Here is a 12,556-nt window from a genome sequence, read left to right on the forward strand (position 1 = left end):
TGTCTGGATTTCAGGCATGTGCTACCATGCCTGGCTTACTCTAACTTAATACTCTTTTTGTTTTGTTTTATTGTTTTTTTGAGCCAGGGTCTCACTATGTAACCTTGACTGTCCTACAACTCTCTATGTAATGTGGACCCAGGCTGGCTTCAAACTCACAGAGATCCATTGGCCTCTGTCTCCTGACTAGAGGTGTGTGCCACCACACCTGGCACAGGCCCAGATTTGGGTGTTTTATTTTATTTTTTTATTTTTTTTTTGGTTTTCCGAGACAGGGTTTCTCTTGTGTAGCTTTGCGCCTTTCCTGGATCTCACTTGGTAGCCCAGGCTGGCCTCGAACTCACAGAGATCCGCCTGCCTCTGCCTCCCGAGTGCTGGGATTAAAGGCGTGCGCCACCACCGCCCGGCGTGTTTTAAATGTGGGCCCGAGAGGCTGGAGAGATGGCTCAGATGTTAGGAGAGCTTGCTCTCAGAGAACCAGAGTTCAGTTCCCTGAACCTATGTTAAACAGCTCACAACCTCCCATAACTTCAGCTCCAGGGGATCCAGTACCTTCTATTGACTTCCATGACACCTGCATACATATATGCAAATCCATATGCAAATACATTAATACAAATAGAATAAATCTTTAAAAAAAAGTGAGGCTAGGAAGAGGGCTCAATTTGTACTTGCTGTGTTTCATTTTTTTTAAAGATTTGTACCTAAGAATTTTATTTTGGTTTGGAATGAAATTAAAATAGATTTTTTTAAGTTATCCAGCTCACCAGTCCTAAAGTAGTTTTGTTGTTGTTGCATTTGTTATGAATAAGATTAGTATTAGTTCTCATATTCAAATTGGAATTAAAAAGAATCCAGGGCAGGACGTGGTGGCATATGTCTTTAATCCCAGAGGCAGGCAGATCTCTGTAAGTTTAAGACTAGCCTGGTCTACAGACTGAGTTCCAGGACAGCCAAGGCTGTTACACAGAGAAAACCTGTCTCAAAAAAACAAACAGGATCTGCACACATACACACGAAGTGGTTGGGTATGGTAGGATATATAGCTGTAATCTTGGCCTTCCATAGAATGGAGTCAGGAGGATTGCAAGTTCAGGACACACTGGACTACACAGAGAAATCTTGCCTCAAAAACAACCAAGGCAACACATACCTATGAATCTTCTATGCCAATAAATAACAACAGCCAGTCAGTGGGGAAAAAGGAAAAGGTCACAATGTGTTCAGATGAGCTTAAAGTAAGGATTCAAAGCTATGAAAACTAAGTTACGAAACAGCCAGAGACAGGAAATTTAGACTGACGGAGTAAGGATATTCACCCTAGTAGTACACATCTCTAATCCCAGCACACATAAGGCAGACAGGTGGGTCTATGGAAAACTGAGGTACAAGGACTATTAAGTGAGGCTGGCATAGGCTACACAGCACATTTGAGCTTATACAGCAAGACCTTGCCTCAAGAAAACCAAAGGGTAAGGTAATGAAATCCATTATTCTAGACAATTAATAATGTGTTAACCAAAACACATATAAAAAATATCAAAGACATGAGGATTTGACAAAGAAATTTGAAGTATAGTCACATACTCCCTAATGATGAAGACATATCTTGAGAAATGCATAATTAGGCAATTCCATCCTTATATAATATGAATACCACCAAGTAGGTTTATATGATATCACCAGGTGATATAATACATAGTCTGCACAGATGGAAATGCCATTAAGTGGTACATGACTGTACATTGCTGGATGTATGGTGTGTGTGTGTGTGTGTGTGTGTGTGTGTGTGTGTGTGTGTGTGTGTGTGTGTGTGTGTGTAGAATTTCACTGGTGCTGACTAACCATGCTCTGCCACTAAAGCATACTCTCCAGTCCAGTATCCCAACGTTTCGTATGTAGTGCTGGAGATCAAACGTAGGGCCTGCACATAGTGTTTCAGTTTAAAATCAGGACTGTTGTGTTTTTACATTCCAAGATGCAAAATAGGAAAAATGGAAAGAAAACTAATAAAAGAAATTCCTAACATGCCTAGCAAGAAAAACTTCCAGCTCTCTCCTGACAAATCAAATGCCCTGGCTGACTGAAAATCAACACAGCTTTGCCATAGGAAATGGGCACTGATGGTTATTCCACTGTCCTTCCCTCCACCGAATTCCATCTTGAGCCACAGCTCCCTTGAGTGCAGGAGGGAAAGCATAGAGGGGCCTGAATTTTGAGCAGTGTGGTACTGATGTAAAAACCCATCAGTGAAAACACAGCCATACAGTCTGATAGTCCAAGTTTCAATCAAAGGAACTTTCTAGAGGCATTTTACAGTTTTTGAAATACAAAACCTGCAAAGAAGACATTTGTGAATCAGTTAACAAAGGTAACCTAATGCTTACCTACTACTTATGTGTTCACATCTGTAAGCAGGTGCAGAGATGAAAAGAACAAAGCAAACCAAAACAAAACCACTCGTCTCCAATCTCCAAAGCAAACTAAGAAGAAAATCTCCAATATTACTTGCTGTGATTTCTTACTGACTGGGTTATATTAACCTCTTATTTTCATGTGAAAATCAGATGGTTTCAATTAGAATTGCTTCACCACTAAAACAAACAAAACTTAAAAAACTTAAACTTATCCTGAAAGTTAAGGATATGGCTAGAACACAATCTTAAACATCCACTATTCTCTCTCAGGAACAACTATTTCAAAATTTTCTAGAACATTCTCTCCTGTGTATACAATGTTATAGAAGAGCAAGCAGGAAAAAAAATTAGGACATTGGATTTAGATTTAGTTTTTAGTTTTTATTCTATTTCTTAAATAAGGAAGCACGTGTGTGGGAGGTGATGGTGGGGGTGGTAGAGAGGTGGCTCAGTGGTTAAAAGCACTTGCTGCTCTTCCAGAGGACCAGGGTTCAGTTCCCAGAACCCATGTTGAGCATGAGACTCACAACTGCCTGTAACTCCAATTCCAGAGGCTCCAACACTCTTCTGGCCTTCTCTAGCATCTGAATACATGTGTGCATACATATATACATAAGGAAGTCATAAGTCTGATTGAAGATAACAAGATTAAATTCAGAAATGAACATGGAAGTCACGCATGGTGGTAAATGCCTATAATCCTGGCAGAGGGCCAAAGAAACCAAGTGTTGGGAACAAGGCCAGGGCTAGTGAGATGGCTCCGTGGGGAGAGGTGTTGCTGCATGAACCTGGTAACCCAAGCTCAATCCCAGAATCCCCCTGTGGAAGGAGAGCCGTCTTCTCACTGCCACACACATACTGTGGCAAACACGTGTCCCAACCTCCATGAGTAAACAAAAGGAAACTAAACCAAAAAACACACTAAATAATAACAAAAAATAAGCACCCAAACCAAAACAAAACCCATAAAACTAGCACACAGAGAAGAAACAGACTCAGGAATACACCAGGGGCAGCCAGCCTTCCCAGTGGCTAATCATTCTGCAGCTTGCAGCAGGTCACAGCTATCTTTCCTGTGCCAACGAATATAAGAAGAGTCGGAAAACCAAGAAAGAGTCCAATATGGGCACGAGAGTGGCTAAAGAACAACTTAGCATTAAGCAAAAGTTTCTTGAGACAACAAATAAAAGAAGCCATGAAAAATTCTAATAAATCATGCTGTATGGTCAAATGACAATTACTGAACATTAATTTTTTTAAGTTTAATTTTGCGTGTATGGGTGTTTTGCCTGCATGCACAATGTGCCAGGGGATCTGTTGGATCCCCTAGAACTGAAGTTACAGACAGCTGTGAGCTGCCATGTGGGTACTGAGAACTGAACTCAGTCCCTCTGGAAGAGCAGCAAGTGCTCTTAATTACTGAGTCATCTTCATAGGCCCCCCCCTAGACATTTTAAATGTTACCCTTTTTTGCTGAATAAAATGCAGTAAGCTTTGGTACTCAAAATTAACAGTCCCAACAGTTGAAATATTCTATAACAGAATCTCATTAAGAGACGACTTAAGGGAGAGATGGCCCAGCAGTTAAGAATACTGGCTGCTTTTCCTCTGGCAGAAGATCTGGGTTCAATTTCCAGCACCCACATGGTGGCTCACAACCATCCGACTAGTTCCAGGGATCTAGCACTATTCTAACCCCTACTCGAATGAGGTGCATACACAGGCAAACACTCATACACTTAAAAAAAAAATCTTAAACAACAGCAGCAGCAATCCCTTAAGTGTTACTGGGTGTGCTTGGTAGTTTTCACGAGCTCTAATGACAATGAGGCCCAAATGAGCATTTCTAAAATACTTCACCAGTTTAACTCAATGCAAATGAGCAGGAGATCCTGAGAGGAGGAAGCTTTCCTAGGAACTCCCGACACAACACAACCATAGTAGTTGCTGCAAAGCTTAACGCAAGCCCTCTAGAGTCCCACGCTGACAAATTCTTTAACAGGCCCTGTGGTTACAGGGAAGCTGGTTTCACTCTGACTCACGCCTGCTCAAACAGTTTACTGGAAATGAAGGGGAGGGGGAATTTTCAGAGAAGTCATGTGATGGCCAGACAAACCACAACCAGCAAAAGGGTTCAACAGAGTCAAAAACACGTCCCAGCAACAACTGGCACTCAGTGTTCAAATGACATTAAACGCATATGAAAATAACCCTTGTTTAGTTTCAGATCATCTATACCATGAGCTCTTTCATAAATCTTCGTATGAAAAGGAACAGATACTTCACAGGGGGAAAACCAGCAGGCGTAGGCAACTGCAAACACTTCACAGGAAAATGTGCTCAACAGAACAGAACATAATGGAATGCTGAAGCACTTTGGGTGTCTAAGTAACCATTATCAAACGCTTTCCCACAATCTCCAACTCAAATGATGAGACAAATATTCTGTCATCACCAACAGAAAGCCCAAAGAACCCTTCATTTACACCTTGTTCTTTGAAAGGGAAAATGTCTTTCCCTGTCTAAAATGAAAAGGCACTAGTCATGAGTGTTGGTCAAAACAAGGGATAAGTTCCAGGTTTAAGGTTGTGGCCCCCACCCCACCCAGCACCATACACACTAATAAACTAATGCAAGTAACTTGAAATTTCTGAAAGAATAATGATCTTACTGGGTAAAAAAGTTCTTTTAGTCTTAAATTTAATACAAACTAGTAAGGAAAAAGATACTACAATTTATATTTAATATAGCATTTAGTTTTAATATATAGGATAAGTGCAAATATCAGTCAAACATTGCCAGCTTAAAGAGAACATTCTCTTGAAATAAGACAAATCTAGAAACTATAAACTAGTCTTTAAAGAAACGCCCAAAATAAGCAGTTAGCGAGTCTGGGCTAGTGGCAAAGGCATCTAGTCCCAGCTGCTGGGTAGCCTGAGGTAGGAAGAGTGAGTGACAGCCTGGACAACTGAGGGGAGACACTGACCAAACCCAACCCAAGGAAACAAGAGGACTGGGAATGGAATTTAGTGGGGAGACATGTGCCTAACCTCAGGCGATACTCAATAAGAAGACAGCTAACTAGAAGGAACATGGAGGAAAACAAATAGCATTCTACTAAAAGGTGAAGTTAGACTTTTAAATTTCTGATTCTGATTGTAAGAATACAAAACAAAGCAGAATATTAAAACAAATACATGAAACATCAAACTTTTACAAAGTCAGCAATTCAGTACTAACACTGCGTCCCGTCCCCCCCCAAACAAAACAAAACAAGAAATCCCACAAATGGCAGGTCATTTGGACAGATGGTATTAGGCAATATGATAGATCTTATTCAAAACATATTCTTCCAAGTAAATATGTACAACATTCCTATGCTCTTTTGTCAGCTATACACACAAGAATAACACAGCCAGCTTAGACTCGCTTTCTGTTGCCTCTGCAGTATCCAACAAGATCATCTTTGAACACATCAAGAAATGAGTTACCTCTGTTTCAAACCCTGCCTTGCACAGGCTAGGCAACTGCTCTACCACTGAGTACAGCCTTTATCCTCCAGTATGTGTCAATCTCCTTGTCTTTGGTTATGGAGCTTATAGAATCAACAAATTACTGTAGGAGTTTTCATGTTTCTTCAATTTTAGTGATGGTGATTTTAACGAGGGCCCTGGAGCATGCTTAGGCACAGCTACAAAAGTTGTTTTATTCAATATGAACTAAAACGTCCAGGAGCTAGAGTGATGGATGGCTGAGTGGTAAAGAGCACTTGCTGCTCTTCCAGAAAACCAAGTTTGATTCTCAGCACCCATGTCAGATGGTTCACATCCACCTGGAGCTCTCAGCTTCAGCGGATTAGATGTCCTTTTCTGGCCTCTAGTGGTACCAACTTATGTACAGACACCCTGCCATATATATGTGTGTATGTGCATGTACACAGTCACACGTACGAACACACACACATACTTAAAAATGAAAAGAAAACTATAAAAAATATTTTGAAAACTCTTACAGGGGCTGGAGAGCTGGCTCAGTGGTTAAGGGCTTAAGAGCACTTGTTACAAAGGACCCTAGTTTGATTCCCAGCATCCACATGGAGGTTAACCACCTCTTTGGGCACCAGGCATACATATGATGGACAGACATACATGCAGGAAAACACTTATACACACATTTAAAAAAAAAAAGCCCTTATAGGCTGGGTATGGTGGAACATATCTTTAATTCTGGCAAAGGTGGAGGGAGGCAGATCTCAAGGGATCAAAGACCTTGTATCAAAAAAACTAAAACCAATCAAACAAGAAAGCCTTACATTTTAGCTTGTTCTCTTATATGTGATTTTTAACCCTCAACCCTTGGGCTGTAAGACTCAAAGATGCAAAGCCAGGGACAGTGGTGTACACCTTTAACCCCAGGAGTCCAGAGGCGGGAGAGAACTATCTAGTTACAAACTCCAGAGTTCTTTCTTTTCAAAGGAATTTAACACAGCTTAAACAGGTATTCTAGCAAACCAACAACACTACTATTGGGTGGGAAGTGTAGCTCAATGGTAGAAGGGTTTTCTAGCATGTATGAGGACCCAGGTTCCATCTAAGCATCAAACAAACAAAACAACAAAACCAAATCAATGAAGCATCTAAAAAACTGCTGAAGAGCCTTTGGAATGCTTTTGGGTCAAGTAAAATGTTAGACAGTCTGATTTCACACTGTATATACACAATTTGAGCAAAAGCCAAATATTTCTGAATAGTCAAGTTCTTTTTTCTTTTGAAAACGGGACTCCCATTGCCCAGGCTGCCTCAAGCTTTAAGTCGTGGTGGATGACCTTGAATTTCTGAGTTCCTGCTTCCTCCTGTTGTGAGGAGACTGCAGGTGTGACCAGCAGGGGGATAATACTAAGTGAGTAAGCATGCTACCAACGGATTTCTGTTTCTATGCCTGAGTACTCTATGCCTGAGTAGCAAAAGTTCATCAGCAGGTTATTGTTCAGAAAACTATTGTTCTGTGGATGGTGTGGAGAAATTTAGGGTGAAAATTAGTAAAGAGCAAAAGCCAATTAAGAAGCCACTAGAGCCGGGGCAGTGGTGGTGCATGCCTTTAATCCCAGTGCAGAGGTAGGTGGATCTCTGCGAGTTCCAGGACAGCCAAGACTTTACAGAGAAACTCTTGTCTCACACAACAAAACAAAACACACACACACACACACACACACACACACACACACACACACACACACACACACACACAAACGCGTGCGCGCGTGTGCGCGCGCGCGCGCGCGCGCGCACAAGAATCCACTACAATGTTAACTAGGTATTGAGGCATGCTCGAATGAGTCATTCAACAGCGAAGGGGCATGGCGATGGGGAGATGCTGCGGAAGTAAACTCAGCCTCATAGGATGACTAGAGAGGGAAGCAGGCGAACCATTCATTTAAGTGCTTGAGATATTACTTTGTTATTAGTTTTCAAATTTTATTTAATTGTATGAGTTTTGCCTGCATGTATTTCTCTTTTTAAAAACCTATTTGTCATGTGTATGTGCGTTTTGCCTATGCGTATGTATATGCAACATCTGTGTGTCTGGTAAGTGAGGAGGCCAGAAGAGGGTGTTGGATCAAGAGGGAGTTACAGATGGCTGCGAGCCACTATGTAGGTATTGGGAATTGAGCTCAGAGGCAAGAGGCCAGAACTCTTAACTGCTGAGCCATCTCTCCGGCCCCACTTAGTTTATTTGTATTTTCTTAGTACTAGGGAATGACCCCAAAGATAAATCAAACTTTAACCTGGGGCAACTATGAGGATGACAATAAGGTTACAGATAGGGGCTGGAGAGATGGCTCAGTGGTTAAAACACTAGTTACTCTTCCAGAGGATCCGAGTTCAATTCCCAGCTCCCACATGGCAGCTCACAATGTTTTGTGACTTTAGTTCCAGGGATCTTAGCCCTTTTCTGGTTTCTCTGGGGACCTGTCATCCATGTGGGACACAGACATATATGGAGGAGGCAAAATACCTATATAATAAAAATAATTACAAAACAAGTTACAGATGCCAGGAACAAAGGCTAAAAAGATGGTCATAAAGAGAACAATAAAATCGTGCATGAAATTGTTCACAAGCATATGAAGAGCCATCTAGAATATAACTGGGGATGTGTGTGGCACTGAACATAGATCTTGGTGCCACAGTAGCATCCCCCCCTAGACTTTTTATTTTGAGATGGGGTCTCACTAAGATGCTCAGGTTGACCTTAAACTTGTGATTCGTTAGCCTCAACCTCCCCAGTACTAGCAGGGTTACAGACCTACACTACCAGCCTAGTTTAGAATTTAACTTTTGAAAATACTGGATGTTCAAGGCTACAAGAAGCTACACTTATTCATGCCTATCTCCCACAGATATAGAGTAAGAAAGAACAGGATAGAAAGCCAAGAGCAAGCGGAAGTCAGTTTAGTGGAAAAATACTGTCTAATCTCAATACAGCACTCACAAAATAAATGAGATAATTATAAGAAATTGAAACATAAATCAACACATCATTATTCTTTCTCTCAAAACAGTTATTGCAAGCAATCCAAACATTATTCAGAGGTAGAATTTAAGTAAATATGTAGCTTGAACACTGTTACTGAGCAACAATTTCAGTAAAATATCCAAGTTCCCTTTAACCTACTTGGAGAGCACTTGGCAAAGCAGCCAGTGCCAAGGTTGTGTGTGTGTGTGTGTGTGTGTGTGTGTGTGTGTGTGTGTGTGATTTATTTAGACTTCCTGCTGATAACGTTATACCACTGAAGTACTTTACCTTCAAGAATTAAAAACAATTTAAAAACAATTGAAACCATCTTTAAAGACTGTTTTACAGTTACTCATTTTACTTTATTGCTTTAATTATCGTTGATCCACGTTCCCGCTTACTGCTCCTATCAAACCAGAGGCTGTACATCTGTCTCTAGAAGCAAACTCCAATCCAATGTCAGAGAGCTTGTATAATCATTCTGGGGTGTTCACCAAAGGACGTTTACTCCACCGACAAGAAGGCACTATGGAAGGTAGCATGTCTTGAATATACCATTTATATCGACTTAGCCAAACTGAGACAAAATGACATCACCTGGAAGCCAGGCTGGTGGAACAGGGCTGTAAATCCCAGCTACTCAGTAAAATGGGGCAGGAAGACAGCAAGTTCAAGGACTGCCAGGGCTACCCAGAAAGCTAAAGGCCAGTGTGGACAACTTAGTTTGACACTACTCAAAATAAAAAGCAAAGAAGAGGGCCGAGGGTACAGCTCAGTGATGGAGTAATCACCCAGCATGTGCAAGGCCCTAGGACTGACTGTACTACAGAAAAATAAGATAAAAATAGCAAATTCATTTGGAATAAGTGTCAGAAAAATAACTAGTTATGGAGAGAAATCAGGTCCCTACAGCCCATCATATGTAGACTTATTTTAATGCTTAAAGCTTTCATTTCACACTGTGTTTTTGAGACAGGGTCTTGGTATTTAGCTCAGGTTGGTCTTGATTGGCTCCCCTGGAGCTGGAGTTACAGGCAGCTGGGAAATGATCTGGGGCCACTGGAGGAACAGGAACTGCCAGTAACTACTGAGCTGCTTCTCTAGCCCCCAGCTCTTCATCTCTTATAGCATTAAACCTACTGAAATTATTGCTAAATTGTGGTATGGTAAACACAGTGCTAATCCCTAGAGCCAGAAAACGGGCTTGGACTTTGGCTAGATGATCCACTGGCCCTGTGATCTCGAGTGTGTTACTTTACTCAAATCACGGATAGGCCAGGTGCGGTGGAATAATCCCAGCTACTAGAGAGAGAGCAGGAGGCTCACTGAAGCCCAGAATTTGGGTCCAATTTGGGTAATACACTCAGATTTTGTGTCTACTGAAAAAAGAAACAAAAACAAACAAAAAAAAACAAATCTCTCATGCCTGTCTTTTCCAACTTGGGCCCGGCAGAACGGCCCCCACGAAGAAGGGTGGCAAGAAGACGAACAGCCATTCTGCCATCAATGAGGCAGTGACCCAAGAACACACAATCAATGTTCACAAAACGTGGAGTGGGCTTCATGAAGTCTCCCCCTTGTATGCTCAAAGAATCTGGAAATCTGCCATGAAGGAGATGGGAACTCCAGATGGGAACTCCAGATGTGCACACTGATGCCAGGCTCACGAAAGCCATTTGGGCCAAAGGAGTAAGGAACGTTCCATATCATATCCACGTACATTTGTCCAGAAAACATAATGAGGACAAGGACCTACACACTGGCATCTTACATGCCTGTTACCACATTCAAAAATCTACAGTCGATGTGGATGAGAACCAACCTGCTGAATCTCAACTAAAGTCTCAGAACTGCCAACAACTACAACAAACCAATAAAGAACCAGGGATAATGCCCTTTACTTCACAATATGGCAAGGGAATTCATTCAACTGTTTATTACGCAAGTTTTTATTGATCTTAGAAAATTAGTAAAAGCACAGTTATCATGTATGAGTTAATATTTTTTTATTATTTTACTAAATTATTTTCTAGTTTTATGGCAACTGAGGTTAGCTGTAACTGAGGTTCTGAGTAAACATCTCAAATACAATGTTCTACCCCCCCCCCCAGATAGGGTTTCTCTGTAACTTTGGAGCCTGTCCTGGAACTCACTCTGTAGACCAGGCTGGCCTCGAACTCACAGAGATCCACTTGTCTCTGCCTCCCAAGTGCTGGGATTAAAGGCGTTGCTACCTCTGCCTGGCTAAATACAATGTTCTTAAGAACACAAGGCTGGGGGTGCAGCTCAGTGATACAGCAGTGAACAAGGCCCGGATCAGTCTTCAGCACAGCAAGAAGCAAACCCTGTAAGTGTGCAATTTCTGACTTAAAGGACATGAGATGCATGTAGCTTGCTTTCTTCACTTTCAAGAGAAGCAAATATAAAGTTAGGGAGTAAGAAATGCATAGGTGCAGTGGAACAGGATTACATGCCTTCCATGATCAAGTATAGGCAATGATTTTTTTCCCTCCCATGTTCCTTCTGTTTGATGTTTTCTTTTGGAGACAAGATTATTGTCTTAAGTTCCTGTTTCCTTTATTTTGAAATTAGCAAAGTTCTCAATCTCGGCCATACAAGGTTTGTCAGACACAACCGTAGAGGGAGGGAGCCAAAGAGGTCACTCGGCACAGCGGTCACTGCCTTCATTTTCTTTTCATCTGTAGTGTTTTCTAAGGCCATCCTTAAAGACTTCACATTTACCAATGTTCTGAGGCATTTTCCTATGACCAAAACCACCTCTCCATAACACTGAGAAAAAGGTTGGCACACAGGTTGTATCAGGTAAAAAAAAAAAAAGGCAAAAAACCCTTTGTCAATTACCAGGCTTACCTATGCCTGGATTTTGGGTTTTTACCGAGCTGGCTTACCCTGTCACTACTAAGGATACTCTCTAGAACATTGAGAGGTAGAGGACGAATTTGAAGTGCTAAAGTAGAATGACTCATTTGATACTTGCATAACTGTTTAAGAACATTACATGATGTTCACATTCTCTCAGCAACCATCTTAGCAGCTTTAAGCATTGAGTGTTTTCACATCAGGATGAAGTCACAAGGCTGTTTTCAAGGAGGAAATGGCCACTATAGAGCTAGCCAGAGTTGGTAGTAGTTACTACACACCTGTAATCCTTCTGAGTTCAAGGTCATCTTAGGCTACAAAACTATACTTTATCTCAAAACTATATTTATCTCAAGAAATAAACAAAACCCAATAGTAACTTACAAAAAGAACGAACACACACACACACACACACACACTCACACACAGATGTACACACATACACAGACAGACACACAAACTTTTTGAAGCAAATAGGTGACATTTATCTGTTCCCGGGGGAGAAAAGTGACTTTTTATCTTTCTACTACTGGTCTGTTAGGAAAAAGCACACTGACAAAGGGTATGTTTAGACTACTTTCCCTCCTCCAAGTACTAGGAGAGGACCCAGGGTCCCACGCAGGAACCTATATTCTCAGTCCCTGTTGATCATTTTTACTTTCAGTATTTCTGCGTATTCTGTCCCAGGCCATACATCATCCTGTTTTCACTCTGGCAGTTTTCTTTCTTACGGCAACCACTAA

The 12,556-nt window shown here is 41.4% G+C and overlaps 1 protein-coding gene and 1 pseudogene across 2 annotated transcripts in view; one reads left to right on the plus strand and one right to left on the minus strand.

Moving 5' to 3' along the window:
- The window catches only part of Vmp1 (vacuole membrane protein 1), a 105,713-nt gene that overhangs the window by 38,158 nt on the left and 54,999 nt on the right, over positions 1–12,556 (minus strand). The window lies entirely within an intron of this gene.
- On the plus strand, positions 7,749–10,773 carry LOC121831568 (large ribosomal subunit protein eL31 pseudogene; annotated as a pseudogene).

This window comes from Peromyscus maniculatus, chromosome 8 (genome assembly GCF_049852395.1).
Source record: "Peromyscus maniculatus bairdii isolate BWxNUB_F1_BW_parent chromosome 8, HU_Pman_BW_mat_3.1, whole genome shotgun sequence".
Lineage (NCBI taxonomy): Eukaryota > Metazoa > Chordata > Mammalia > Rodentia > Cricetidae > Peromyscus > Peromyscus maniculatus.